Source organism: Pelodiscus sinensis, chromosome 2 (genome assembly GCF_049634645.1).
Source record: "Pelodiscus sinensis isolate JC-2024 chromosome 2, ASM4963464v1, whole genome shotgun sequence".
Classification (NCBI taxonomy): domain Eukaryota; kingdom Metazoa; phylum Chordata; order Testudines; family Trionychidae; genus Pelodiscus; species Pelodiscus sinensis.
The window spans coordinates 6,636,673-6,662,946 of NC_134712.1; the positions used below are offsets into that span (position 1 = coordinate 6,636,673).

General features: G+C 48.6%; 1 protein-coding gene and 1 long non-coding RNA gene across 7 annotated transcripts in view; one reads left to right on the forward strand and one right to left on the reverse strand.

Annotated features, from left to right (window-relative positions):
* PTP4A3 (protein tyrosine phosphatase 4A3) overlaps positions 1–26,274 on the forward strand; it is a 171,278-nt gene that overhangs the window by 38,046 nt on the left and 106,958 nt on the right. For 4 of the 5 annotated variants that reach the window (XM_075920041.1, XM_075920037.1, XM_075920040.1 and 1 more), the window contains one exon: positions 8,319–8,442. The exons of the other annotated variant lie outside the window; for it this stretch is intronic. The gene's annotated coding sequence lies outside the window, so the exon portion shown is untranslated. The remainder of the gene's footprint in view (positions 1–8,318; positions 8,443–26,274) is intronic. 5 annotated transcript variants of the gene reach the window in all.
* Positions 276–10,568, reverse strand: LOC142826919 (uncharacterized). Of its 2 annotated transcripts, none has more exons than XR_012901182.1 (3): positions 10,434–10,568; positions 2,885–2,950; positions 276–512 (listed from the first exon to the last, which is right to left on the reverse strand). It is a non-coding gene; the product is annotated as an uncharacterized LOC142826919 (long non-coding RNA). The 2 variants fall into 2 exon arrangements; XR_012901183.1 differs by lacking the exon at positions 10,434–10,568 and adding an exon at positions 7,604–7,733.

The window sequence follows — 26,274 nt, forward strand, 5'->3', positions numbered from 1 at the left end:
CTAATGTTTAGGATTTGACCAATATAACTATTTTGCTTCAAGGGATGAAACATAAACTAGTGATGAGTTATGAGAAAGCAAAGTGAAGCCTCTTCTCACTCTCATATCCTTCTTAGGCAAAATCAAATCATGGCCTTTTTTGTGTATGTGCTGATAGAAGGAATGAAAGGGGAAAGACAGAGTGTTAAGTTTTTATTTATTGCACCAGTTTCATGAACATTGTATGTCCGTACCAGCTCAGGCCAAGTCTGTTCGATTTCATAAGCTAAGTGGTGTACAGCCCAGTCGTGATTGGGTTGGCACTGTAGGAAGTGGTTGAGTGGAATGGCAATGAGGTTTGTATAGACTCTTTTGGCTGGTTCTGAGTTGGCAGTGCTGGGATGCTATGCTGCTTTTCATTCCAGGGGAGCTGTAAAACCTGGGTCCTGACCACCTGTGGCTATTGCTGATCCCATAGAACAGTCTGTAGTGCGAAGCAGGTTAGCTCGTGTTTCAGACTAGGTAACTATTTTCTGCAAAGCAAAAATAAATGTAATCAGCTGAATTTTCCACCCTGCTGTTTCTGCCAGATGCAGTGGTGGTGAGTTCTATGGAATGGTGGCTGTGTTGCACACTAACAAAAGCTGCACTCCAGTGGCATGCAAAGCGAATCCATGCTGTTCAACAGTCTCTAAGGTGCTTTGAGATCCTTAGGTGCAAATGTCAGACAGGTGTCAAGAAAAAGTTAGGAATTAAAGTAGCGACAGTGTGCGGTGATATGTTACTGAGTACCTTTGCCTTCAAAGGGGGCAGGGGACTGGACTCGATGACCTCTCGAGGTCCCTTTCAGTCCTACTATTCTATGATTCTATGAAAGTGCTCTTTTGGTTTGGAACTGGAAGCCAGCAGCCAGGACAGGAGGTTCACTGGTTAGGGAGGTGGGTTGGGACCCTGAACACATGGGTTCATTACCATAATCCACCGCAGATTTTGACTTTGGGCAAGACGCTTTGACTATGTCTACACTGGCAGCTTCTTGCACAAGAACTGTTTTGCAGAAGAGTTCTTGCGCAAAAAGTCTTCCACAAGAGAGTGTCTACACTGGCATGTGCTTTTGCGCAAGAGCATCCATGGCAGTGTGGGCGCTCTCTTGCACAAGAAGGCTCTCATGGCCATTTTAACCATAGGGGCCTCTTGCGCAAGAAATTAATGTTGCCCTCTTGTGGAAGAGCTCTTGAGCAAGAGGGCTTATTCCTTATGAGGGGAGGAATAAGTCTTCCAGAAAAAGCCCTGTTTTACAACGCTATACTGTAAATTTACTTGCGCAAGAACCCGCGTGCAGTGTAGATAGCAGGCAAGTTTTTGTGCAAGAACGGCTATTGAAGTTGTATTCCAGATGAAGAGGTGAATTGGCCTCAATTATGATAGTGCACTTTCTCCCATGATCTGTCTTTATTGCCATGGAGAACATAGTAAACAGTAAAAACAGTGACGAGGAGTCCTGTGGCACCTTATAGACTAACTGAAGTGTAGGAGCATAAGCTTTCGTGGGCAAAGACCCACTTCGTCACATGCATCTGACGAAGTGGGTCTTTGCCCACGAAAGCTTATGCTCCTACACTTCAGTTAGTCTATAAGGTGCCACAGGACTCCTCGTCGCTTTTGCAGATTCAGACTAACACGGCTACCCCTCTGATAGTAAAAACAGTGAGTCTCGGGTGGCCCCACACTGTTTGAAGATGTATCCAACTCTCACAACCATCACTCGATCCCTAGTCTCCATTTGTCAGGGCTGGGAATGGGTGACGGGATGGGTTACTTGATTCCCTGTCCCATTCGTACTCTCTGGAGCACTTGGCATCAGTCACTATTGGAAGACCGAGTATTAGAGTAGATAAACCTTTGGTTGGACCCATGCCTGAGAGCGGGGGGAGGGGTGCAGAGCCACATGTGCCCCATCCCATCCCCATCACACCCAGACACACACACCTCCCCCTCACCCCTCCACCCCGGTGCCCTCCCTGCAAGGCAAAACCCTTAATCCAGCATACCTTGTTTGCCAGATTTGCTGGATTAAAGAGGTTCAAGGGTAAATAAGATTACCACTCTGAAACCTGACACATCTGAGTCCGTGCAAAGTAATACAAGCAACTACAAACCTGGTTGAGAGCTGTTCTTGTTCAGACAAGCACCAGATTCAGTCGTCTCTGGGGTTTGCAGTCTGTTACCATCCAATTTTTAAGTTTTTAGCCATTGTTAGCTCTTTTTACATGACTTTGCGATTTACACTTGTGCGACAGCATGAGCTTTCAGCTACTAATATGAAACATACAGAGATGTAGCATGGCCTCCTGGTGATGTTTCCTTCCCTTCACTACGTTTTCTTAATTAAAGGTGGAGGACTTATTGGTCCATGCTATTGAAGGAAAGGCTGTGCATACCGATAACCGATTTCTTCTTTATCTTTGCTGTGATCAGCCAGTCACTGATCTTTTTGTCTGTCTTGTCACTTCACTTGTCTTGGTCCACAACTTTTACAGCTGCCTTCTAAAACTCATGATTCTGCACCTGGTTTGTGGTACAAATTGGGGTCTCTGAGGTCTGCTGAGATCTGGGCCATGTACCGAGTCTTGGGCTTTACCTTTGGTCATCTTCCATGCATGATCATTGGAAGGGAAACCCTACCAATGGAACACCCTGGTTTCTGCTATAATTGATGCCTATCTTTACTATAAATCTCTTTTATCATTCTCTTTTTCCTCATCGGTGACACACATTGCTGTGGTAATGAGTCCCGTTGTGAGGAATCTGCAGACCTTCCCTTCAAAAAGTTGGAAAATGGTAACTTACTGGAAATTTCCTTTTCTAAAGGGAAGGAAAGCAGGTGTGTTACATTGGAACTTACCTATGCTCGGAGCTCAATGGAGGCAAAACCAGATCTGTCTATTAAGGCAGGCTGGGGAGGCCATACCTGTGGAGACCCAGCCAGTATTACATACTGCCAAAATTACTTTGTTAAAGCTAAGTCCTGTAAACTTTAATTCATAGGTTATTAAAATAATACATTCATATAAAAGCTTCCTTCAGATTTCAACCCCAGCTACTGGAGGAGGAAAGTGGGGAGAGGGCAAGACAATTCTAGCTCCTCTAACTATAATCTTTGTGCTGGGTAGGTTGCTTTTGTGAACTTTTTTGAGTAGAAGAAAGGAAGTTTTGGGGTAAGTTATAGTCACTTTTCCTATATAAGCACTTTAAAAGTAGAGTACTTGGACAGATAGCTGAAAATTATCTGGAAGTTAAATCTCTGAAATGTTTTGATATAGAGGGAAGCTTTCATGGGTCATTTGGCCCTTTGCTGGCTACTAAAATATTTTTGCAGCTTCTCAGACACTACGATTGATGTGACCTTCCTTTCAAGGTGGTGGTAAGTCAGCAAGGGAATGCTCCATTTGCAATTTGCTGAGGAGCAGCCTTTCTGCGAACTAGCTAGTTTCCTGGGAACTTTTGCAAGACTTGGCAGCTGAGCCTTACAGGGGCTTTCACATAGGAACCAAAAATATTGCTGTCATTGCAGTGCTTCTCTCTCTGTCTGCAGGGTCAGGTCCCTTGAACAACAGACTATTGATGAACAAACTGGTGCATGAAGAGGTTTGGTTTTCTTGGAACTTTTGGGTTGCAAAGTTTCAACCAGTGCCAAGAAGTTAGTTATTTTGCAGGTAAAAAATGTAAATCAGTTCAGTGGAATAAGGAAGCGGGAGCTGGGTGTTGATGTAACAGAGTATGTAAACCGTGGAAAAGCTTTACTGCACATTTTACTGCCACCCTTAAGCATAATTATTTGAACAATCTCTCACATTAATGCAACAGTAGGGCTGAAAATCAAATGCTGCAAAATCAGGAAACACAATTAAAATTGAAATCTTTGTTAGCTCCGTCTGCTTTGTATTGATAGTAGGTTTTTCAAATCTAGTTTAGCAGTATTTTTGTTGTCCTGTTGGTCCCAGAATATGACAGAGAGAAAGTGAGTAAGGGGGAACTCTGGGGACCATCTTCTCCTAGTGAAAAGGACCAAGCTTTCAAGCACTACAGAGGTCTTTTTCCGCTCTGTGGAGCTTGAAAGCTTTTCTCTTTCTGCAACAGCAGCAGCTGCGCCAATAGAAGATGTTACTTCACCTACCTTGTGTCTCTTTTAAAAAATACAGATCACTGTCATTACAAATATGCCTGTTACTATGATTCAAACTAGAATGTCTTTGTACAGATTGGGCTTCAGACTTGGTTTATTTGGTAGATCTCGTTGAGAGAGCCTAAAAACAAGTCAGAAGTAATTTGGTTGAGTAGCTTTTTTTTAAAGTTTAGAATCAGAAACAAGCCCATGTTTTAAATCCACACAAGCTTTGAATTGCTTTTTAAGAAAGAATGAAGATTTTAGCTTGCTGACTTCATATTTTCTTAGCTTGAAAGCCTACTTACCTTGATTAGATGGCTGAGAGCCAAAGAGGAACATTTCAGGGACTTCTGCTTAACAGGTTTTTGAAAGTTGCCTCATTCAAAAGAATCTACCTGGATGTCTAAAAGTTAGTCTGTTTAAATCCAGCATCCTAGGGAAATGGTCCACACTTCTGTTTAGGTGCCTAAATATGAATTTAACAATTTCATTTCTAGAGATTAGAATTATGGTCTTCACAAGTACTAGAGTCTCATTAACCTCCCAATTGCTTCAATTTTGAAAATGGGACTTGAGCTGATTTAGGCAATTTTGAAAACTATATCCGTGCTTTGAAAAGTTTTTACCTTGAAAATCAAATCAACCTATTTAGACTCCTTTAAAACACTAGTTTTCCACTGTGGTGGTGTCATTCTTTTTGCATGAGAGGGCAACTTAGATAAGGGTTTTACTAGAGTAAGCAGGTCTTTAAAATAGTGACAATTTGAATTTCTATTTCCTACTGTCACAGAAAAGTGAAACAGATTTTCTCTCAAAAGCTGAGTATCTTGCCTGTTTTTATTGTGTTCCTGTGATGTGTTTAATAGGTTTTTGTTTGGGTGTTTGTAACTTCTTTGTTATCTATTCTGATAGCTATTTTTTAAAATGGCAATTGGCACTTTAAGGAAGATAATCTGATTAAAAGAAGATTTAGAGAAGAGATAACCAGAGGGAAGAATTGGATATAGTGCATTGCATGGGTGGTTGCACATCTAACTTTGTAGTTGCCACAACGGTAAAGAGAAGTCTTTGCCACAGATGTTTGAGGCATGAGCTTCTGCCTTGAGGCTGAATTTTTAAATTAAAAATTTTCTTTGTACCATCCGGGGGGTTCACCTTGTGTGTTTTGAGCTTGTATTATAACTGCACTATAGTTGGGAGTTGGCATAAGCATATCTTACAGCTGGGTAAAAGTTCCTTCTGCTAGCTGCTAAAATTGGCAGCAGATAAGGTTAGTGGTAAAGCTCCAAGGGCAGAATGAAAGAGCATTCACCGGACTAGGCTGTGATAATTTTGTTAAGTTATGTTTATTTTATTGGAGTGCACAGGTCAAGGACCAGTGTTTTATAGGCATTCTGACATCAAAGGAATTTGCCTGGGTTACCAGCTGTTGGCACAATTCCTGGGTTTTGTCTTTAGGGATACAAGTCTGTAGGAATTAGGGATGTTAAATATCGGTTAATTGAATAGTCCATTAACCTCATGAATTCTTATTGGTTACTCAACTATTCTCTAGTCCCCGGGGGTGGGGCCAGCAGCCAATGTGCTGCAGCCCAACTATCAAGGAGCTCCCTGCTACTCCGCGCTGCTGCCTCTGTATCAGAGGCAGCAGCATGGTATACCAGCTGGAAGCTGGTCCACAAGGGGAGCCAGTTTAAAAACCTACTCCCCTCATAAACCAACTGCCTGTTGCCCTGTGCTTCTGCCTCTGATACAGATGCAGCAGTGCAGGGTGGTGGCAGCCCCTGTCCAGGGGGGCCTGAACTCCCGAACCCCGCGCAAGCTGGAACTGAGCCAGGCTGGCTGCCCTCCTCACTCCTAATACACTTTAAATGCAGAGCCACAGCAAGGATAGGTCCCAGACATGACACAAGTCGGGACTGAGCCAGGCTGCTGACCAGCCTGCTAAGAAATGTACTGGCGGGGGTGGGGTGGGGGGTGGAATGCGTGTAGTCAATAGCATCAACCTAGGAGCTTTTGCTTATCGCTTAATCGACTACACTATTACATCCCCAGTAGAAATTGCCTGGGGCACAATGAATTCTGAAGAGAAAGGAGAATTTCCAGGAATGGGGGCTTGCAGTTGGAGGCGAATTCATGTGTTGGCTGTATGTATCCTGCGTTTCAGAGACGCGTTACCAGAGATCTTCTGCTTAGAAATCTTTTTCTCTCCAAATTCAAGCAGGAGAGAGAGAGAACAGTCTCTTCCTGACAGGGATTTTTGTTGTCTTTCTCCAGAGCTCCCGCTGATGGAATGAGTTGTCTTGAGTGTGCAGTCGACAAGGTCTTTGGCTTATTGATGTTCCATAGTGTCTTGTCTGATGTTTATAGGCCAGAGGTGGGGATCCTATGGCCCAGGGCCTGGATCCGGCCCCTGGCTTGCCTGGATTCGGCCCCTGAGGCGTGGAGTTCCCCTTAGCTTTGGGGAGATGGTGCTCCAGCCCTGCGGCTCCCTATTGCCCCATCCCTGCACCTCCACTCTGCTCCTGCACCCTACCTCCCATCCAGCCTTTCTACCCCCAGCCCACTCCTGCACCCTCCTTCCCATTCACAATCTACACCCAAAACCTCTTTCATGGCAGCTCCCTCCCACAGACTGAACCCCTCATTTTTGGCTGGATCCCAGAGCATAGGGGGCCCACAAAATATACTAGTCTGCTCCCCGAGGTTCTGGAGTGCAAGGGGAATGTGGGCTTTGTTGGGTTTTTTTTGTAGTGCTTATCACTTTTGTGCAGCCCCCGACTGATTTTTCTGTGAGCCAGCATCCTCCGGCCCAGAAAAGGATCTGTGCACTTAATGTTGTTGTAGTGGTGGCATTTCTGGCCCTGATTCAGCAAAGCCTATAAGCAGTCCTGTTGAGTAGAAGAGGGAAAGATTGTCCGGTGGCCAGGGAGCTAATTGGGGGGTCTTGGTTAACCTGGGTTCAGGTCCCTGCTTCCCAGGTGACCTGGGCAAAGTCACTTCGGTATCTCTGTGCTGCCAAGAAAAACCAGAAGCACCAAGTGAGTTTCTCAGCCCAGTCTAGGTCAGCTGACCACTGATGGCGCTCAAGCTGTGGGATGAATAATAGCGGAGTAGGCAGTCCTATTCAGGTTGCAGCCCTGGCTCCAAGACCCTCCCCTCTTGCTGGGTTTCAGAGTCAGGCTCCAGCTGGTCTTTTATTCAGTGTCTCTGTGGAATGGGGACATAAAGAATTCCTTTGTCCGGGGAGCGTGTGGGGGGGACGCAGGCAGTGGCTAGGGTACCTACCTGGGGCCATACTTTGGAAAGGTTCACCAGGACACTGCCATGGTTAAGCGCTGGATGACTCACGGCGGAAATGCCACGACCAGCAGCCGTTAAGGTCGATTGGATTGCAAGAGGAGTGGGGCAGAGACGGGAGCTTTTCCCTCTTTCTTTAACCCCCGTGACTCGCACCTGCCTCATGTAGGGTTCTCTCTCTTCAAGCAAGACGGGCCGTCCTGTTTTTCAATGTTCGCCTTGGCGGGAGGAGGGGGTTGTGCCTCTGAGGGCTCCGAGCTTCCTGGCTGGCTGCATTAACTCTGCCAGTCACAGTGATAATCGCAAAGGAATTGAGTGCGGACCTAGGTACAGCAAAGGAATTGAGTGCGGACCTAGGTACAACAACGTGGTGTTATTCTGCTGTATGTCTAGCAAATGAGGAGGATACATGAACTCATACTGCTAAGAGATAATAGCCCGAGTATGTGATAATGAGAATAGTTCTCTGGAAGAGTGGTAAAATTACTCCCTTGGTTTGTGCTAAAAGTGGGAAGACTGGGGACGTCTACTCTAGGAATAAAGTGAATTTTAATGTACATTTGAATCCTAGTTTAGACAAATCAAATTGTAACTTTTATACGTGAGCTGGCTGAGGTTATGCCCAGTTTCTCTAATCTTTTCCAGTGACAGTGATCGGGAATGTTAATTGGCTCAGCAGGGGATTTTAAAAGATGTCGGTATCCCTAGAAAGAGGAATTTCCATGCTTAACTTATTTTTTTGTATAAAACAACTTTGATGAGCTTTTTCCTGTGTCAAATAAACATTTACTGCTCTCCTTCTGTTGGTCACAATGTTTATAGCACAGTCTGGGGCCTCTATAAATGAGAGATCTGGTTTTGTCCTCCGCAGATACAGATCATAGGTTGTGCCTGAGAAGAACAAGTCCAGAATACGAGCCATTAAACGGAGATGAAATTGCTGAAAACAGGCAGTGGATCTGTCTGGGTTTACGAGGACATCCCTATCGAATTAGGTAGGACACGGATCTCCTTGTTGCGCTGCGTTACATGGAAAGATTGTTTAAGAGGATTTTCAGGTTAAGAACATCCTTATTTGTACCTTCTTATCCTTACTTGACCTTCTTTGTTTTTAGTAACCATGCGACACTGATCTAGTTCCCTAACTATACTCTTAACTTCCATCAGTTCTCTCAGATTGGACTAGATATAGTGGAAGACCGTCACATTTGTGTTGGTTTTATCTTTAGGTGCTGCAATATTTGAGTTGCAAACATGACTGGGCAACGTATGTTTAGATAGTTATAAAAATAGCACCCTTTCCACTAGTAATTCACAAACACTGTCCCCAGAAACCTTTTATAAAATCATGACCGGTGTGGAAAAAGTGAACAAAGAAAAGTTATTTACTTATTCCCACAATATAAGAACTAGAGGGTCACCAAATGAAATTAATAGGCAGCAGGTTTAAAACAAACAAAAAGACGTTTTTCTTCACTCAGTGCACAGTCAACCTATGGAACTCCTTGCCAGAGGACGTGGTGAAGACTAGGACTTTAACAGGGTTCAAAAAAATAGCTGGAGAGTAGATAGATACATTCATGGAAGTTAGGTCCATTAACGGCTGTTAGCCAGGATGGGTAGAAATGGTGTCCCTAGCCTCTGTTTGTCTGTGTTCCCTCCCTCTGGAGCATCTGGTATTGGCCACTGTCGGCAGACAGGATACTGGGCTAGATGGACCTTTGCTCTGACCCTGTCTGGCTGTTCTAATGTTTATATTACTGTAAGGCAGAGGTGGACAAAATTAGGGATGTAAAATCCCATTTAAATGGGGGCCAGGCTAGAGCTGTCCCCCTACCCACCAGGGCCAGGGAGGTGGGGGCTGCTCCGGCCGGGCTGGAGTGTCCCTCACTTGCGGCAGACCCTGGGGAGCTGAAGAAACCCTCTGCTTTAGCCCCTCCCCCACAGGTTAACCGTAACTGGTGAGCCTCACTCGTTAAGGGTGAGGTTTACCAGTTAACTTTCGCATCCCTAGGCAAAATATGGCAGGCTACTTGCGGCCCATAGGCCAAATGTTTTCTTGTGGGCTCCCATGGCCCACAGCCCAGCCTAGCTGGGTGCTCAGGCACTCTGCCTGCCTGCCACAGCCCCGGCTATGCCTCTCCCACAAGTGGCTGGCTGCCACTAGCAAGCGTGTCTCTGTGTGCTGCCTCCCTCTCACCCCCTCGGGATGCGCACAGACATGCTTGCCAGCAGCGTGGCAGCTTTGAGCCCCATGGGGCCACTATGGCATGCAGGCAGCCTGCTTGCCTGAGTGCCCTGTTGTGCCCCTGGCCAGGAGCCACCTGTGGTAAGTGCCTCCTGGCCAGAGCCTGCACCCAGCACCCCCTTCCGCACCCCAAACCCAGGTCAGAACCCCCTCCTGGAACCAAACTCCCTCCTAGTCCCCATAGCTTCTCCTGCACCCCAATCCCTGCCTACAGCTCCCTCCTGTGCCCACACTCCCTCCCAGACCCCACAGCCCCTCCTGCACCCCAGTCCCTGCCTACAGCTCTCTCCTGCACCCAGACGCCCTCCCAGACCCCACAGCTCCTCCGTTAATATAATAGGGAAGTGTGGCTCCTGATCACTTACCAAAATTCTTAGGAGTGGTTTTCGCCGCGATTGTTGAGCCCTGTGTGTGTGTGTGTGTGTGTGTGTGTGTGTGTGTGTGTGTGTGTGTGTGTGTGTGTATTTAAAAATCATTTGTTAGTCTATAAGGTGCTACAGGGAGTACTCGTGTTTTGTTGTTTTTTTATAATACTAACTATATATACAGAATGGTGAGGTCTGACTTCACTGTTAGCACTCAAGAAAGGAAACTTGGAATCGTCATGAATCGTTCTGTGGAAACATCTGCCCACTGTGCGGTAGCAGTCAAAATAGGTCACCATTTTAGGAACCATTGGGAAAGGGATAAACGATAACAGAATATATTGCCGTTGTATAAATCCACTAGAAGACTTACCCAGCGTTGCCAGAGCCAAAGGGTGGGGGGGGGGGGGGCACCAAGGCAGGCCAAGCGAGCATCCTGCCGGTGCTCCTTGGGCCCACCCCAAGTGCAGTGGGGGCCACGCAGGCCGACTAGCTGTGGCCATGCAGCATAGCCAGGCAGTGCTCCCTGGGCGGGAAGGTGCACAGCGGCCCCGGTCCAGCGCTGGGCTGAGGGCCAGAGTGAAGGGGATTGGGACATAGGGGCCACTCACCTGGACCGCTGGCAGGCAAAGTGGCAAGCCCCATCCTCAGATGGCCACTCCCTTTGTGATGTGGCTGCCCCCCAGTGTCACTCTGATATAGCTATTCCCTGCACTCACTGTCCCCAGTGGTGCCTGTGAGTGTAGCATCCCTCCAAGTAGCCCTCTCCCTTTCCATGTGATGGAAAACAATCAAATTCTAGGCACTTTCCTGGCACAACCAAACCCCGGCCTTGATTTATGTTAGCATAAAAGGAAGCTGCACACCAGATTTGGTGGTCCTAACAATTTATTGTTTAGGAGTTCTTGAATAGGCAGACTCACAGAAAGACAGACACACAAATCTCTAAAATATATAGAGAGATGGTACACCCATACCTTCGATACTACATGCAGTTCTGGTCACCCTATCTCAAAAACTGATACAATACAATTGGAAAAGATATAGAAAAGAGGAACAAAAATGATTAGGGGGTATGTAAGAGCTTGTGCACAAGGAGAGATGAAAAAGACTGAATCTTAGAAAAGAGGTGTCTGAAGGGCGATAGGATAGAGGCTAATAAAATCATGACTGGTATGTAGGAAGTGAACAGGAAGCACTGATGTGCCTCTTCAAGAAGCACAAGAATTGGGGGGTCACTTAATGAAATAAATAGGCAGCAGGTTTCATGGAACCATAGAAAAGCCTGTTGAGGAAGGAAGTACTTCTTCCCACGGCACGGGCAACCTGTGGAACTCTTTACTAGGGGATGGTGCGAAGGCCAAAAAATATAACTGGGTTCCAAATAGAATTAGCTATTGGTCACAATGGTCAGGGACATAACTCCATGATCTGGATGTCTCTCAACCTTTGACTGGATGACAGGAGATGGATCACTCGATAATTGTTCATTCCTGCTAAAGCCCCTACACTGGCTATTGTCAGAAGACCGGGTACCAAGCTAGATGGAGCTTTGGTCTGAGTCTGTATGGCTGTTCTTATGTCCTATTGTCTGCACTTCTGTGGAGGGTTAAAGGAGATGACTCAAGATTAATAAATAAATGACAATCTTCAGCTGTTTTTTGTTTTCTCTTCTAAACCAGATTGGCAGCATGACAGGCTCGCATTGGCTAGTCGGAATATTCTCCACAAATCCATTCCTGCAGATCCCATATGCATTAAATAATATTTTTAAAGGAGAGTTTTAAATGCTTCATTTGAGTGCAGAGGCTGTCAGGGAGGGGGATAATCTGTCCTGCTTTTGAAACTCCAGCCTGGTGTGCCATTTCAGAGGCACATGAGTACAATTGCAATAGGAACTGACATGGAAAGACCACCCTGGACTCTGCTGAGAATTTGAATTTCAAAGCAAGTAATTAAAGCACAACAGTAAAGCAGCTCCAATAGGGAAGCGGGGAGGGGAGCATCAAGTGGAAAAGAAGGGGCATTCTCAGGAAAGACAGGAATGTTGAAATAAGTCTTGTAGGGGGACTTAAATCTTAAACACTTCCTGATGACCTCGGTCCCTGGGAGACTTAAAACGTCCAGAGTAGTTCCCTTTCCACTGGTGACGTTAAGAAGCCCTATTTTCACTGGGCTTCCTCTCTGTCCCCTCCCCGCCAACCCTTTTGGCTCAAGGTTAAAAAGTGGCTTCTTGGATCTGATGGGATTTCAGATATGTTGGAGATAGGAAACTCTGCGGTTTAGGGCTCTTTTCCAGAGCTCTTGAGATGCTTGGCTAGGGTCTGAGAAAGTCTTGCCTTAGTTCACAAGCCTTGCTCTGCACATATGTAAGTGTATGTCTTCCAAAAAAAAAAAAATGTAGGTTTCTTAAGCTATTTTAAAAGGCATTATTGACGTGTGCAGATGTGAACTGGAAGCTCTGTTTCCAGAAAATAATTAACCCTTTTCCGCACAGTACATATTCTACCCTGGCTGTGAAATGTAATCGGCAGAGCTGGTACTGCCATCTGTTAAAGTTCACTCGTTCTGTTTTCAGTTGCTTATAACTTGGCCAAACTTTAACAGTTTGGGCTGAAACTTTCATGCCAGGTGTCTGCCTCTCACTGATTTTTTTTTTCCTGCCAAAACAGCTCAGCAGTTTCAGAGGGCGAGGCTAAGGAAAAAGATGTTTTATAATATGTTTTTTTTTTTAAAGCCCCAGCTCATCATCTGATGAAGTGGTGGAGGGGGTCATGGTCCTTCTGTCCAGAACCATGAACTTTTTGTCTTCCCTATGAAAATCTGCCCCCAAAAAACTATGAAAAACTACCCATGGAGATTTGCTGGAGACCTGCAGCTAAATTCCCTTCCACAGTGAGCATGCTCCTTAATTCTGGAGTTTCCTAACTCCTGCCTGCTTGATTTTACAGCCATAATCATCCTTGAAGGGGATGTGCGCATGCACGCAGTTTAGTCTTTGGCCTGTGAGGTGCGGGTGGTGCTTATTGCACCCAAATGCGAAGGCAAGCAAATGCAGTGTGTAGTTGTCATTTGGAATGCTAGCACCGGGCACAGGGGGCAGAAGGGCGGGATGGTAGCCGGAAGGCAGAGGAGTGTGCAAAGGGGCAGTGCAAGGAATTACTGCCTTCCCAAACTACCCCCTCGTCCCTGCCCCACCAACACCCCCTTCAGCGCCTCTTCCTCAGACTTCTGTTTGGAATTCAGCCCTGCTCAGGCTGGGGGCGCCCATCCTCCAGGGTCAGGAGAGCTGCCCTCTCACTGCTCCAGGAAAGGCTGTGGGCGTGTGCTGCTCCCCCACCCCCATGCTTCGGCCACCTTCCTCCCTCTCCCCTGTGCTCCTGCCGGGGCCAGAGAAGGCTGGAAGTGCCACCCACGCTCTCCTGGGCTGCAGATGGTGGAGGGAGCTGGGGCCACACGGTGCCGGCTGTGGGAGGCTGGCCTGCCCCTACAGTAGGGAGGCACTTGGTTTCCACAGGGCCATGGATGGCAGGGGCGAGGCTGGGAACTTGCCTCCCCCAGCCGTAGGTTCTCCCATGTCCATGCCACTTGTCAGCCTGTAACTTACCCTTGTGCATGCATCAGCTTTGATGTCTTGTCCTGCTCAGACAGTTTGTTACCTAAGGATACACGGGGGGGGAAGAAAGGCCAGTCCTGGAGAGAGAGGGACGGGGGGGGGGGGGGGCGGATTGAATTGGGGTGGCCTGGCAAATGCCTTAATTTTTAAGCCAGTAGTGAGCCTCTGGGCCCTTTGTGGCTGTGCAGAGACTCTTCACCTTGCAGATCCAGGGCAGCGATGTCTCTTCACCTTGCAGATCCAGGGCAGTGATGTCTGCTTGACTCTTCAAACTGCCTGCAATGATAGTGGAGGGGCTGAGCTGTCCTCTTCCCCCCCCCCCCCTCCCCCTCCATCGCCATAGCATGTTGACTCTAAATCCTGGTGTCTCTTTCCATATCTCCTTGCTAACTCTTTCATTCCGGGGCGGAATATGCAAAACGGAGTGCTCTGGTGAGTTGCTTGTTTTGGCAGGAGTGGGCAGAGCTTGGGTTGGGGGCAGAGCTTGAAACAGTACGGCCCCCTTCCCTATCTTCCCTCCGCCCAGATCACCACGGCTCGTCCCGTCAGCCCCCTTTGTGAAAACAACCCTTCGCAGAATGAGAAGCATTCACCCCTTTTCTGAGGAGAGCCACAGGGAGCGGTAAAAGCCGCTAGGAGAATATGTTCCCTCTGCTCCTGCTTTTGATGGTTCTTTTTGGAAGGGTAAAAAGACCCGTCCTCGCAGCAGGCGAAAGGTGACAGCTGCCGAGCGGGGCGTGTGGTTTCCTAAGCAGGGTTGGCTCTTGCTGCGGAGTTAAGTTTTATAAGCAGGTGTCTTGCTCTTTCCTGCAGTGCCTCCATTCAGCGGGCATTCAGGTATTCCGCTAGTGCTAGCCTCTCCCTTACCTCCCCAGTGTGCCAAAGAGACTCTCCTGATGTTTGATCTGTGAAGGTCTTGCTGGGCTAACCCCTTCCTGGTTCGCTTACACTGGAATTTAGTGTGTTATCGCGGCTTCCTCGTGCTGGGTTATGAACTCCCTTTCTGGGCGGGGGGGGGGGGGGGAAGAAAGTTTCACAACCACGTGTCCCGTCTTACGTGACTTTCCCCTGGCTGAGAGACGCGCTCTGACGCTGCCTGACCCTTGGCAAACACATTGAGGAATGCAGATGTCGTCGTTTTGGGAACGTAGACAGCTCTCAGAAGACAGCCTGCTCAGCACCGTGTCCGAGGGTGCAACGTACATTTTCCGGTCACTCCAGGAACACCCTCACTAAGCTGTGGTGTCTCAAATGCTTTGGCGTTTCTGGATTTCTGAAAAGGCAGCTTCTGTGGTTAATATTCCCCAAGCAATACCTGTAATGACTACAAGTACCCCCCCCCCCCCCCCCCCCCCGCCGTCTGCCTGTATCCTTTGGTTGTCTCCTCCCTTAAACTCAGATTGTAGGCTCCTTGGAACAGGGACAGTCTTTTTGTTCTGGGTGTGTACAGCTCCTAGCACATGGTGTACAGCCCTGGAACATGATGAGGGCTCCTAGGCACTAGAGTAATACAAACAATAAATGGTTTTGAGAAAGAGGCTGGGAGCAGGGACAAGGGAACTCCCTGACTCCTTTGGCTGCTTGAGAGCAAATGGCCTTCCCAGAATCAGAAGCCTGATCTTGTCTGCCCTGCAAGGCTCAGCATGGCACGGAGCTGTTTGGGCCAGCAGCAGATGTAGGGTAGAGGGGCATGGCCCTATAGGGGCAAAACGGGCAGGGCTATTCCCGCGGCTCCTCTGCCCTATTTGCAAACAGGAGCAAGGGAGTGACCACTTCGCAGCGGTTCTCTGCTGCTTAGGCCCAACTACCGGCCGTCTTCTCTGCAGGCGCTGAGGCTCTGCTCCTCTGACAGGGGCATGAGTACCACCACAGGTTGCTCCAGTCCAGAGCTACTCAGCACGTGGCCTGTGGGCTGCACGTGGCCCATTTGTTTGTGGCCCGCAGTGTGGTTTGGGTTTACGTGGGGCTCAACACATGGCCTGCGGGGGGTGATCCTTTGAACATGGCCCAGTCCATGTGGGCTGGGAGCCCGTAGCCTGGCTGGAGCAGCCTTCCCCCCTTGGCAGGCTGCTCCCGGATAATGGTTAAGCAGTATCCAGGAAGCATCACTTGTTAGGATTACTTGTTTCTCATTCTCATCCCTAGTGACGAGGACATGTGGGGAGGGGGCTGGAAATGCAGAAGGGAAGGGTGGTGGTGTGGGGAGGGACAGAGCTGGAAAGCAAATAGCTGCCCAGCTTTGAGCCTAGTTCACTTTGTGTTGTTGTTATTCACACTCCAATGGAGCCTACAAGAAGGAGGCCAGGGGTGGTTGCGTTGAACAGCTGGTGTTTCTCTCCTGGGGAGGAGTGGGGTGCACTTAAAAGCTGAGAAAAAGCAGAACCATGGCATTGTGTTAAGTGACTGTATTGGATTGTAGAGACCTCTGTTCAGTCTCTGGCTCTGCCACAGACTCCCTGTGCGACCTTGGTCAAGGCACTCGATATCTGTGCTGCAGTCTCCGTATGCAAAATGAGGATGATGATATTTCTTTACCACTGTGAGGATAGGTCTGTTGGTTTTCGAGGTGCTTGTGTACCATGGTGATGAGCGCCAAAGGAAAACCAATAAATAAAGAAGGCTTGATCAGTATCGGATGAGGCACTCCCAAGGCAAATGGCAGCCTATGGAACACTTTGTGCAGGCTGGTGGGAAATGTGTGTAGGTATGTGGGGTGTATTGCACTCTGGTAGCTGCACTTGCTTGTGTGATTCTCCCTCTAAGTCTATTGGCTGGCCTGCTTAAGACTACATCACTTGTGAACATTGCAGATCTATTGGCACTAACAGAGGTTTTCTTTTCATTGAAGTGTTGTGTTTGTGGACAGCCATTCCTGAGTGCTAATCCCCCCTCCCCTCTCATTGGTTCTTGTTTATCTGTGACCTGCTCCCTTCCGGGGCTTGTCAAACCCAGCATTGAGCAGACCTCAAGACAGAAGACCTATCTGTTGGCCCAGGGTTTTGTCTGAACTTAGTAATAGGGAGCAGGTGTTTCGATTTGAATGATTTTACCGACGCAAGGCACATAAGTGCCTGGGTGACAGTGAAGTGAAAACTAGGCTGTAAAGTGAGAACTCAGCGCAAAGCAGTGCGCTATGGGAAGAGACCGTGCTCTGTTGTGTGACTATAGATATGCATGTGTAGAACAATGTACTGCTGTGTTGCAAGAAACAGTGGAGGACCATACCATTCATACACGCAGAAGGGGCAAGGTTGTGGCTGGGCAGTTGCAGGTAGTGGAGATATCTCTGATACCACATTCTCAAAAGCTGACACAAACATCCTGCGAGGTTGAAGCCTGCTTAGCTTTTGTTTGTTTGTTTGTTTGTTTGTTTGTTTTTTAATGAAGGTGAGTGACGCTTACCTGAAAAAGGTGTCTCAGCAGCTCTGGGCAACTTCATTCAAAGCTCATGCCCTTAACTCTCATGAGTTCTAACAGGTCTAAAGTCCCACCTTCTGGAGGCTGGGGACTGACTAAGTGAGACCCTTAGCTTTCCTTTACCAAAAAATGGATGCTTCTTATCCATGTGTATTTAGGGGGGGAATCCTAGAACACTAGAGCTGGAAGGGACCTCGAAAGGTCATCAATTCCAGTCCCCTGCCCTCACCAAGCACCATCTAGATCATCCCTGACAAGTGTCTGTCTAATCTGCTCTTAAATATCCGGAGATGGAAATTCCACAACTTCCCTAGGCAATTTATTCCAGTTTTTAACCACTCTGACAGTTAGGAAGTTTTTCCTAAGGTCCAACTTAAAACTGCCTTGCTGCAATTTAAGCCCATTGCTTCTTGTCCTATCCTCAGAGGCCAAGGAGAACAATTTTTCTCCCTTGAAAATCGCTATTATGACCCCTGTCAGTCTTCTCTTTCACAAACTAAACAAGCCCAATTCTTTCCGCCTTCCCTCATAGCTCATGTTTTCTAGAGCTTTTAATAATTTTTGTTGCTCTTCTCTGGACCCTCTTCAGTTTCTCCACTTCTGTCTTGAAATGTGGTGCCCAGAACTGGACACAATACTCCAACTGAGGCCTAATCAGGGCAGTACCTAATCATACAGGAAACGCTTAACAGTGGGCCCCAAGTGCACCTTGAAAGCTCAAGCCGGAAGGTGAATCCACCTCCTTTCTCCCCGCCGACCTTGTTGAAAAGGACCATGGATTTTTAACAATAATGACGGGGGAGCAGGGGACTGACTGGTGATGGGCTTGGCAGGTCTACAGCAGTGAAGAGGCCTTTCTGCTATTTCAATCTTGGGTGCGGTGCCTCTACCCTACCTACTCTCTGCAGGTGCTCCTTGATGGTGGCAGTAATACCTACCCAGTGGCCAGAAGAAGGCGGGGGTGGGAGGGAGACTGGGGCTGCCTGTCCCCAGAGGGGGTGTTGGCGAACGTAGCGAGCAGGGGGCACGGCCCCCTAGTTTTTTGTTTCTCTTCTGCCTGCCATTGAGAGACACCTCAAGAGGTAACAGACAGTGCTAATGCCTGGGGGTAATTTGAGTCTTAGGTCAGGAGAATATGGTGGAGGGAATGCAGGAAATGCTTATTTGTTTCTATATTCCAGGCACGTGGTTCCCTGTGTGTATAGAACTTCTCTCTTAGTGGCAGCCGGTGTAGAGCATTCAGGTGGGCATTTCAGGAAAGATGTGGACAAATTGGAAAAGGTTCAGAGAAGACCAACTAAAAATGTTCAGAGGTCTAGAAAATACGGCATATGAGGGAAGATGGAAAGAACTGGATTTGTTTAGTCTAGAAAAGAGAAGACTGAGAAGGGACATGACAACATTCAAGTACCTAAAGGGGTGTTAGGAGGAAGAGAAAGATAAATTATTCCCCTTAACATCTGAAGATGGGATAAAAAGCAATGGGCTTAAATTGCAGCAAGGGAGGTTTAGGTTGGACATTAGGAAAAACTTTCTAACTGCCAGGTGGTGAAACACTGCTTAGGAAGGTTGCGGAATCTCCATCTTGGGAGATATTTAAGAGCAGGTTAGATAAACACCTATCAGGGATGGTCTTAGATGGTCCTGCCATGAGAGCAGGGGACTGGACTAGACCTCTCGAGGTCCCTTCCAGCTCTAGTATTATATAATTCCGTGAGTGAGTGAGTGAGAGAGAGCTCTTAGAAACATGCGAGTCATGCTGATCAGAGTCCACACTGGCCTGGCAGGGCATTGTGGTCTAATGGCTAGCGCACGGATCGGTTCTGTTCCCAGCTCCACTCGCTGTGTCTCCCTGGGACAGCTGCTCAGCCTGTTTCCCAGTTCTCATGCTTCCGAAGGGGTTCCCAGGGCCAGTCGGAGGCCGAGTACCCAGTGGCTGCCACGTTGATAGGTGCTGCTTATTGCAGGTGACTTTGAGAATTCCATCCCTCCTGGCAGAGACCAGTTTAATACCAGACTCCTGCAAGACAAGGGTTCCCATCCCTTCTCCACCAGATCAGTTTGCTTTCTGTCCTTGCTGCAGTCCCAGGGTCAGCCTCTGCCCCCAGTTACGGAGCACAGCCCTGTTGGAAAGTTGGACCCTTCCCTGTTACAGAGCACAGCCCCTTGGAAAGTTGGACCCTTCCAGAGCTGAGCTGTGGAAACAGTACATTGTGACACGCTTTGCTTTTGGCAGGAGTAGGGGAGAGAGGCTGCACATGCAGAGCAAGTCAGCAGATGGGAACAGGCGCTACTTTTCTGCCTTATTCCAAGGGCTATTTCATTATGCATCAACTTTCACTTCATGCCATTGCAGAGAGTTGGCTTCCTGAAGTACTTCCCTTGGCTCGCCATGAACTTTGGGTCGTCTTGGGTGATAGCTACGAAGGCATAAAACGCCCTGCTTAGCCAGTGGCTGCAGTGCCGACATAGCAGGAGCAGAGTAGCAACGCTGCATGACAGCTTGGGAAGCAAAGTGAAGAAACTCAGTGCTGCTGCAAGTGCTAGGTATGTAGAGCATCACTGAGCTGCTGTTTGTCCAGGGCGCAAGTGCTGACGTGTCTCTGAGCACCTCTGACAGCACGTGGTTGCTTAATACTGTCCTGGTGCATTGAATTTTAGCTGCCTCTTGCTACCTTTCATATTGGAAGGGGACACCTGCAAGGAAAGTTCAAATCCTGACCCAGCCAGCTCCTACTTAGTTTGTGGGGTGACGTGGTCCCAGCCTAGGAGATGTGATTGTCAGGAGAGTCATCTATATGCGGGCATCTGTATGCACCTCTGCGAATGCAGACAGCCACGGATATAAAGCAGATATCTGTGAAATTGCAGGACTGTTAATGTCAGAAACCCCTTTCATGAGTGACTGCTTTATGGCTGGAGTTTGGAGAGTTTAGTCACTTTCTTTTCCGTTCAGGTTCCCAGACGAGCTGGGATGTTGCGGCTGGTGGTTGCCCAGATAAACCTGAGCTGCCCTGAAGCACTTGCCAGGCAAGCTACTTTGGTAACTGGCTCTATGTGGTTGCCTCTGACCTTGACTGCAAGAGAGTTGGGTTTTGTGTCCTGCTTTGAAGGAATTAGTTGTTGGACTAACCCTGCCCCATCCTGCAAGGAATGCACAGTGCTTAGAAGCGCCATGCCCCTTGCAGGGCGGCAGGAGACTTCACGCGCTTCCCTGCCCTCCCCCCCCCCCCCCCGCCCCCCAGGACAGTCAGGGCTTGGGGGCTGGAGGAACATGCAAAGTCTCCTTCCGCCCTGCCAGGAGCGCGTGGCACTTCTAAGTACAGTGCACTCCTTACAGGGCGAGGGCAGGGTGGCAGGAGACTTCACGTGCTTCCCCCAGGGCCTAATTGGCCTGGGAGAGGCAGGGGCTCTGTGGGCCAGGTCAACTTGCTTGGCGGGCCGGATCTAGCCCGTGGAGGCCTTTTTGCCAACCCCTGTGCTATGGCCTCATTCTGCTCCCCAGGCCATCAGTGGCACTAATGCCTCATTCTTATAGAGCACCTCTCACCCACTGACCTCAAGGCTCTTTACAAAGAAGGTTGGCAGTATTAGCCCATTTCACAGATGTGGAAACTGAGGGATGGGCAGGTAAGGTGGATGCTTGGATAGAACCCAGCTCTCTAGAGTCCCAGTCTGGTGTGCTGTCTCTGGGCCTTTCACTGGGAGCAGAAGTTACTTTGCCTCTAAGTTCCTGGTGGCGGGGGCACTGCCTTATGCCTGTAAATAACCATATACACCTATGGCAGTGCCATTGCATTAGCGAAACTGCTGTGTTAGCAGTGCACGTTGCCAGCAGGCATAGCAAATGGATAGGGGAGAGGAGAGCTGGTGGTTAAGATGGGCGCTGTTTCAGACTAGGGATGTAAAAGATTAACTGGTTACCTGACAAGCATTAGTCTTACTGGCATGATTACCTGGTCACAGGTTAACTGAAGGGCTGGGGGGGGGTACAGCCCCCCTGCCACTGCAGCCTGGCCAGTGGGGCCCCAGCCAGCTGGACCAGCCCCATGGCACAGCAGCACTCTGGCTGGTTGGAGCTGCCTCACTGTCCATGGAGGGCCGGGCTGGAGGAGCATCCCCTGCCTGCAGAGGGCTGTCTAGACCCCCTGGCTAACCAGTTTAAACTATTAACATTATATCGTTTACCTGATTAACTTTAAAGTACTACTTACATCCCCACTTCAGACTAGGGATGTTAAAAGGTGTGTAATTTGCTAACCGTGTAATCACTGAAAATTCCAGCAGGTACACGGTTACACGTGGGCGACAGCCAGCTCCCAAGGCCAGCTCTGAGCACACACACCATCTGCTCCCCTGTGCTGCAGCCTCTGTATCAGAGGCAGCAGCACAGGGTGGCAGGCGGTTCCCCGGGAGCCAGTGCCCCCTGGGAGCTGGTTTCTAAGCGGACTCCCTCCGTGTGCAGGCTCCCGCCTGCCGCCCTGCTCCCAGGGAGCCGCGTGTAACAGTTTGGGAAACTGATGAGTTCATTGGTTGAAACGGCTACACTCTTACGTCCCTATTTCAGACAAACCAATCGGGCTGCCTGTCGTCCTTCGAGATACAAAGCTGGGCATCGATGCAGGGAGAGGTTGCAGCACAGCGCTGGTTATGATTACTTTGGTGCTGTGTGAGCATTAAAGCGAGGAAGAGCATCATCTCCCCTAGGTAAATCTGCCCAAAGGGCAGCTGGGGAGCCCGAAGTTCGCTGCATGATACCATGTAATGGGCTGAGGCAAGTCTGCAGTGCAGCTGATTGGAGTGGTCCTGTGGTCTCCAGGAGGCTGTGCTGCAGTGTGAGTGTGTGTTCTCCCCCCTTCCTCTCAAGGCTCTTGTGCTATAATGGATCTGTGTGCGGCAGTACTGTGCAGTGGGTGCTAGGTGGCTGGTCGTGAGGGAAGTGCTGTGCAGATTTCAATTGCATCTCTAATTGACTCAGAGTAGGAGGGAGCTGAGCTAACGTTGCTTTATGCAGGCCAAGGTAAACTGTACTTGTGTTTGCAGGCACAGAAGCCCCTTGCAGAAGCTCACTCTTGGTGGGAGACTATTTCTCTCCAGAGGAGCCGGTTTTCTCTCCCTTCTCCCTTGAACTTTCTTTCCAAACAGAGAACCTGATCTGTGGGTGGGACCGGGCCAAGCCTGCATTGGGCAGAAGCAAAGGGCTTGCTAAGCAGTAAGGATGGGAGAATCTTTGGAGCGTGGCGAGGAATGGAACTGATGCATGCTTGCCCAGTTTGTTGCTTTCCATCGTGGGCTTGGTTCACAAACTCACATCTGGATTCCCTCCAGAGGCAGAAGCACCCTTCTCAAGCCGGTCGGGGGCCTCGCGAGAGCTCTGGGAAATGCTGGGTTTGGAGCTGCTTCAGCGCCGTAACTGTTGTGAACTGGCTGGTTCAAGGAGACCCTTCATGTCAGATTGGGCTGCCTGCCAAGCCATGACCCAAACCTGAATGATTGAAATAAAACCTAATTTCTAACCCTACTAACGTTCTAGATGCTTAACCTTACACCCAGCAGGTCACAGCCCTCGGGAGCAGACGCACCGAATTACGAATGTGATAGGCACTCGAGGGAGCGCTGTGTGCTGCAGAAGGTCAGACTAGAGCAGCCGTTTTCAAACCGGAGTGAAGAAAATTGTTGATGCCTGTGACCGAACATAATTTGACTAGAGTGTGGGCTCCAGGGTGGGGCAGAGGAGGAGAGTTTTGGGGTGCAGGAGGGGACTCCAACTTTGGGGGTGTCAGGAGGGGTTTACCCTGAGCAGTTCCCAGTGGTGCGGTGGAGGGGGGGTGCTCAGGCATCTTCCTGCCTCTCCTGGCACCGCAGACCATGCTGCACCCCGGAAGCCAGCAGCAGGTCCCCAGCCAATGGGAGTGTGGAGCTAGTGCTTGGGACAAGGGCGGTGCACGGAGCACTGTGCGCTCTCCCTCCCCGCTCCCAGTTGCTGGGCCTCCTGCCAGCTGCTTCTGGGGTGCAGCGCATTCTGCGGTGCCAGGACAGGCGGGCAGCTGATTTAGCCCCTCCCCCCACTGGTCTCCTGGTCCCCCTGCAGCAAGGCTTCTCTCCTTTGACTCGATGAAAAGGGAAGGGGGAGGGGAGACAGGTGGCAGAAATGAAACGGTCCAGCTCACTGGTTGGGGGGGGGGGGGGGGTCACAAATGTAAGTTGTAAACATCCACCACTGAGTATTTGGGAGGGATTTGAAGGGAGGAGGGGGGTTGCAAATAGAAGGATGCATGAGAGTGTAAGAGGCTGCGTAGAGAGCCATGGTATCAGGCGATAAGGGGATACGTAGAAGGTATAAAGGCCCACGTCACAGGAACGGAAGGGGCGAGGGAGGAGAGAGCAGGGTGGAGGTGTGTTGGCTTGGAAAGCAAAGAGAAGACGCTTCCCAGCCCTTCCCCCCCTCGCTGTTGCCTCTGTCAGTGGGGAATGGGGCAGGATCTGCTGTCATGAATCAGCCCCTGTGCATGGAAGGTCCCAACTCCACACTGGGAGCCCCTCACACAGGGGCTGCTGCTGGCTGGGCAGGTAGCCGGGCAGCCTGCCCCCTGGCTCCTACTGCGTTTTAAATTGCAGAGCCACTGCAGGGTTTGGTCCTGCACCCGGCACGAGCTGGGACTGAGCGGGGCTGCCTGCCGACTACTCGATTCCCTGGTTCCCACCAGGCAAGTGAATAAGAAATATTTGTCTCCATGTCCAGTGATCCCACAGCAGTAAGGCAGTGACAGCCCTGCAGCGCATGGTTCCTTTGAGATGAGCAGTTGTCAGTGTGATGCCGCAGAATGCCTGATTCTGTGGCGTGCCAGCTGCCAGGAATTCCACCGGATTTCAGGCAGCTCCGTGAATTCTTTGGAACCATCCCACAGCGGCTCAGACTAGCGGGAGGTGGTGACTTTAGCGGAGTCTCCACTAGCACTTTATAGCGCGGTAACTTTCTGGCTCACGGGTGTGAATTCCTGCTCCCCCGCCCACAAGTGCAGCAAGTTACAGCGCTGTAAACACCAGCATGAATGAACCAGGCTAGAGAGCTGGGAGCTGCACTTCCAGTGCTGTTAGCTACTTCCGCGCCCCCCCATATAGGTTTACACAGACCCCGGGGAAAGCTCTCCCAGCACTCGCACCGTGGCCACGCTTCCGGTTTAAAGTGTTTCCGTGGTTGTGCTTTAAGCTGTTAAGTGTAGACAAAGCCTTTGAGACTCAAAATGAACCTTTTGTGCTGTCGCCCAAACGGAGTGCAGTAAAAATGAGAAACTGCGCAATAACCCCAAATCCTGCCGCTTCTGGCCCTGTGATGTTTCAGAATGCTGCATTTTGGAAGAATTGTAGCAGTTTTGATCTTGATTGTAAAACCGGTAGGGTCTGAAATCTAAAGAATACTGCCACCAATTCTCTCTCACGCTTCAGGGGAATTTAGTGTGTAAAATCCTGCCATGGGTGTAAAATGTTTGCATTTCATCAGACGCTGTGCTCATGCAAATAACCTTACGGAAGAGAAGTGGAAGCAGATTGTGCTAAACTGCGAATGTTTCTAGGTTGTCTGCCTGGGAACCAGCAGCTCTTTTTAAAGAGTTCTCCATTTCAGAACTGCTTGTGACCTAAAGGAAATACATTTCCATATGTGGGTTTTCTTACAGAACCACGTTTTGAGTGTCAGTAATCACACACCCTGTTTCTGGTTTTAAAAAATAGTTGGCCACTGGGGAGGCAGAGTGACTCATACTTACCTGGAGGATGGGAGCTGAGGTGAGGGGAGGCTAACTCCCTGGACTGAGATTCCTCTGATGGGGTGGGTGTAGAGTCTCATGAACCAGAGGGTCAGATTGGTGGGGAGAGAGGCAGGCATTAGCATGAGAGAGGGGCTGTAGGTGGGCCTATGTAGTTATTTAGGTGCCCTCATGCAGCATTGTAGGATAATGGCCCCCAATGGACAATTGTGGGGTTTCTTGTACCTTCCTCTGAGGCATGGAGAACTAGCTGCTGTTGGAAAAAGAGAGCAATGGACTACTTACTGGGCCACAAACATGCCTGGTTTTCCCATAGTATTTCTATGTTACTTGTATTGGAAGTATAGAGGAGGAGTTTGTCTTGGAGTGTTAGTGTGTTCTGAGAATGTTAACTGAGATTAGTCAAGAACACAGGAGGGCAGAGTTAAGGTGAATTATCTCTGAGGGTCTTGTCACTCAGAAGTTTTCCAGTTTCCATTATTCGGAATGACAGGGTCTTACAGCTTGCAGCACAGAACTCCTGCTTCAACTGTTTTTCACAGAATCATTTCAGCTTCAATTTCAGGTTTTTAGTAGTAGTTGGTTGCCATGACAATCTCAAATCGTAAATGTATTCATCAACCCTATAAATGTTTTTATTTCATATTATAATTGAGGGACATGCTCAAGTTTTTATTTTAAAAAAAATTACACTGGTACCAGAAATGCTATCTGCTATGAAAGTGAAAGTCGTCACTCTGACGTCTCATTAATTATGCATCTGGTTTACTTTTGCGTTTCTCCCAGCTTGAGCAATGACCGTGGGCTAGTCCATGCCACTGTCAGGCTGCAAAGCAATATCTATAGTGGAAACAGGTTTTTTATTAAAATCTCTGTCAGTAAATATAGCATCATGTCAGCATTTCTTACAGCTTTAAAAGTGATGTAAAACTCTATTGCAAAACCTGCATTTTGGGCAAATTTGTCCTAACACTTGCCTCAAAAGCAATGTGCCAACATCTGAAGTTAAAAGCTTTCTCCCACCACCAATGCTGCCAATATAGAATGAAGGAGTACCGTACTTTAGCGAATATAAGCCGCGGGTTACACAAAGTTTTACATACCCCCCTCCCACAGGCTATACTTGTCCCTGTGTAATACAGGGTTTTTTTACTGAAAGGAAGAGAAGATTGACTCCTACTTGAGAAAAGCAGCATATTTTAATGAAATAATAGAGGCAATTATATCAAACTTCATTAAAAGACATTAAAATTCATTAGTTTACTGTGCAACTAGTAAAAGAATAAAAGTTTAAAATACAAGTTAAAAACACTGAAGGAATAAATGAATGGAAAAGAGGTGTGGTTCAGTGATAAGAGTTGTAGCCTGCTTAGTGCCTCATTAACACTTGATTACAAGTGCTTTGAATTAACATT